Below are 4,178 nucleotides of genomic sequence, written 5' to 3'. Positions count from 1 at the left end.
CCCCTTCTGTTTTTGGATTGCCTGACAGATGTGTGTGTCCTGAATACATCACATCTTTGCCTCACCTACCCATCTTAATGTGGTTTTTTCCTTCATATTCTTAATCATAGAACAGCTGTTCTGGTAGTATTTAGGTCATTCTCAGAGAGAGAAGTTCTATATGTAGTTGAAGTTTTAGTGTGTTCCTGAGAGTAGAGGAGCTCAGGTTCTTCTTAGTCTGCCATCTTGATCAAGTTTATGTAATAGTCTAAATTCTTGTTATTGTTTCAACAATCTTCACAGCATTTTCACCAGGAGGAGATTCCATCTCAGTAAACCACTTTCTTTGCACATCCATAAGAAGCAACTCCTCATCTATTCAAGTTTTATCATGAGATTCCAGCAATTCAGTCACATCTTCAGATTCCACTTCTGATTCTAGTTCTCTTGCTATTTCTACCATATCTGCAGTTACTTCCCCTGCTGAAGTCTTGTACCCCTCAAGGTCATCCACAAGGGCTGGAATCAGCTTCTTCAAAACTCCTGTTAATGTTGATATTTTCACCTCATCCCATGAATCACAATTGTTCTTAATGGCATCTAGAATGGTGAATCATTTCCAGAAGGTTTTCAATTTACTTTGCCCAGCTCCATTAGAGGAATAGCTATCTATGGTAGCTATAGCCTTAAAAAATGTATTTCTTAAATTATAAGACATGAAAATTGAAATTGCTTCTAAATCCATGGGCTTCAGAATGCATGTTGTGTCAACAGGCATGAAAACAACATTAATCTTTTTGTACAGTACATCTCCATCAGAGCTCTTGGGTGATCAGGTACATTGTCAATGAGCAGTAGTAATTTGAAATGAACTGTTTTTTCTGAACCATAGGCCTCAACAGCAGGCTTAAAGTAATCAGTAGACCATGTTGTAAAGAGGTGTACTATTATCGAGGCTTTGTTGTTCCACTTAGAGTGTGCAAGCAGAGTAGATTTAACATAATTCTTAAGGGCCCTGAGACTTTTGGAATGGTAAATGAACACTAGCTTCAACTGAAAGTCACCTGCAACATTATTTAACAAGAAAGTCAGCCTGTCCTTTGAAACCAGGCATTGACTTCTCCTCTCTAGCTATGAAAGTCTGAGATGGCATCTTCTATTAATATTAGGCTGTTTCGTCTACACTGAAAATCTGTTGTTTAGTGTAGCCACATTTTTTAATGATCTTAGATAGATATTCTGGATAAATTGTTGCAGCTTCTACATCAGAACTTGCTGCTTCACCTTGCACTTTTATATTATGAAAACATTTTCTTCCTTAAACCTCACGAACCAACCTCTGCTAGCTTCAAACTTTTCTTCTATAGCTTCCTCACCTCTCTTAGCCTTCATAGAATTGAAGACAGTTAGGACCTTGCTCTGGATTAGGTTTTGGCTTAAGGAAAGGTTGTGACTGGTTTGATCTCTTATCAACGCCAATAAAACTTTCTCCATATCAGCAATAATGCTGATTCCCTTTCTTATCATTTGTGTGTTCACTGGAGTAGCACTTTTAATTTCCTTCAAGAACTTTTCCTTTGCATTCACAACTTGGTTAGCCATTTGGTGCAAGAGACCTAGCTTTCAGCCTATCTCAGCTTTTGACATATCTTCCTCACTAAGCTTAATCATTTCTAGCTTTTGATTTAATGTGAAAGACATGCAACACTTCCTTTCATTTGAACATTAAGAGGCCACTGTAGGGGTATTAATTGGCCTAATTTAAATCTTGTTGTGCCTCAGGGAATAGGGATCCCCATGGAGAGGGATAGAGATGGGGAAAGGTTGGTTTGTACATCAGTCAGAAGTCACACACTTATTGATCAAGTTCACCACCTTATATGGGTGTGGTTCATGGCACCCCAAAACAATTACAATACTAACATCAAAGTTCATTGATCACAGATCACCACAACAAATATAATAACAATAAAAATTTTTGACATTTACAAGAATTACCAAAATGTGATAGAGTGATACAAAGTGAGCAAATGCTGTTGGAAAATGGTACCCAAAGACTTGCTCAATGCAGGGTTGCCACAAAGCATCAATTTGCAAAAAATGCAGTATCTGTGAAGCACAATAAAGTAAAGAGAAATTAAATGAGGTATGCCTCTATATATTTTTAACTTACCACTGTCTACCATTATTATATGACTTCAAGTACAGTAAAAAATCTTAGAACAGTGTGTTTCCAATTTCTCGTGCCCTTGGTGCTATTGTCATACATTTAAATTTTGAATATGTTATAAAATCACATTATATTACTATTTTTTCTTTAGAAAACCACTTCTATTTTACAGAAATTAAAAATAAGAAAGAATACTTACCTGGCAGGGGAGACATCATGATCACGAAGGTGGTTTTTCCAGGGTGAGGCTTATCCATTGCACTGCAGATGTGCTGACCCCTGGAATTTCCCCAAATGCAGGAAACTCAACTGTGTAATCTGTGGTAGTGAGGGACTGCATTAGCACTCTCCCCTGATTATTAGTGCTTAATGACAGAACTAACAAGGTGACCGGGGTGGTCAGTATGAAGACAGTAAGCAAACAAACATTCCATCCCATTTCTGCATTGTATCAATGGCATTTGCCTTCCTCTTCTGCACACAGCATTCAACAACCAATATCCCCAACTGCCCTATGCCTATCAGGGAGTTTGGTCTTTTTGAGCAAGAGTCTCCTCTGCCTTGCTCAGCCCTGAAATAAACCTTTCTCTGCAAAAAAAAAAAAAAAAAAGAAGAAGAAAAAAAGAAAGACACCAAAAAACAAACAAAAAAATCTTACCTTAATTTTTTACATCTTCAATTCTTCATTTCTTTTTGTAGATGCATGTTTCTGAATGGTATATGCCTGAAGAACGTTTTTTAACATTTCCTCTAGTACATATATGATGGCAATAAATTCTCTCAACTTGAAATTATATTAAAAATTCTTCACTTTACCTTCATATTTGAAAAATATTTTCAAATTATTTCAAGTTGGTGGAGTAGAAAGATGTGCTCTCATTTCCTCTCGTGAGAGCACCAGAATCACAACTAACTGCTGAACAATCATCAAAAGGAAGACACTGGACTCACGAGAAAAGAAACCCCACATCCAAAAACAAAGGAGAAGTCACAAAGAGACAGTAGGAGGGGCACAATCACAATAAAATCAAATCCTATAACTGCTGGGTGGGTGACTCACAAACCGAGAACATTTATACCACAGAAGTCCACCCACTGGAGTGAAGTTTCTGAGCCCCACATCAGGCTTCCCAACCTGGGGGTCCAGCAACAAGAGGAGGAATTCTTAGAGAATCAGACTTTGAAGGTTAGCGGGATTTGATTGCAGGACTTTGACAGGACTGGGGGAAACAGAGACTCCATTCTTGGAGGGCACACTCAAAGTAGTGTGTGCAGCGGGACCCAGGGGAAGAAGCAGTGACTGAATGGGAGACAGAACCAGACCTACCTGCTAGTGTTCAAGGGTATCCTGCAGAGGTGGAGGAGGCTGTGGCTCACCACAGGGACAAGGACACTGGCAGAAGTTCTGGGGAGTACTCCTTGGCCTGAGCCCTCCTGGAGTCCACCATTGGCCTCACCAAAGAACCTCTAGGCTCCAGTACTGGGTCGTCTCAGGCCAAACAAACCAGGAAGGGAACCCGGCTCCACCCATTAGCAGACAAGAAGATTAACGTTTTACTGAGCTCTGCCTACCAGAGTAACACCCAGCTCTACCCACCATCAGTGCCTGCCATCGGGAAACTTGCACAAACCTCTTAGATAGCCTCATCCACCAGAGGGCAGACAGCAGAAGCAAGAAGAACTACAATCCTGCAGTCTGTGGAATAAAAACACATTCACAGAAAGATAGACAAGATGAAAAGGCAGAGGTTTATGTACCAAATGAAGGAACAAAATAAAACCACAAAAAACAGCTAAATTAAGTAGAGATAGGTAACCTTCCAGAAAACGAATTCAGAATAATGATAGTGAAGATGATTCATGACCTCAGAATAAAGAATGGAGGCAAAGATCAAGAAGATGCAAGAAATGTTTAACAAAGACCTAGAAGAATTAAAAGAACAAACACCTAGAAGAATTAAAGAAAAAACAAACACAGATGAACAATACAATAACTGAAATGAAAAATACACTAGAAGGAATCAATAGC

At 39.0% G+C, this 4,178-nt stretch overlaps 1 non-coding gene across 1 annotated transcript; it reads left to right on the top strand.

Moving 5' to 3' along the window:
* Positions 1-2,340: 2,340 nt before the first annotated feature.
* LOC115856707 (U1 spliceosomal RNA) lies at positions 2,341-2,504 on the top strand. Its single transcript, XR_004040955.1, has one exon. It is a non-coding gene; the product is annotated as a U1 spliceosomal RNA (small nuclear RNA).
* The last annotated feature ends 1,674 nt before the right edge of the window (positions 2,505-4,178 follow it).

The sequence above is a fragment of the Globicephala melas genome, chromosome 17 (assembly GCF_963455315.2).
Source record: "Globicephala melas chromosome 17, mGloMel1.2, whole genome shotgun sequence".
In the NCBI taxonomy this organism is placed as follows: Eukaryota; Metazoa; Chordata; class Mammalia; order Artiodactyla; family Delphinidae; genus Globicephala; species Globicephala melas.
This window is presented reverse-complemented; position numbering and strand designations above follow the sequence as displayed.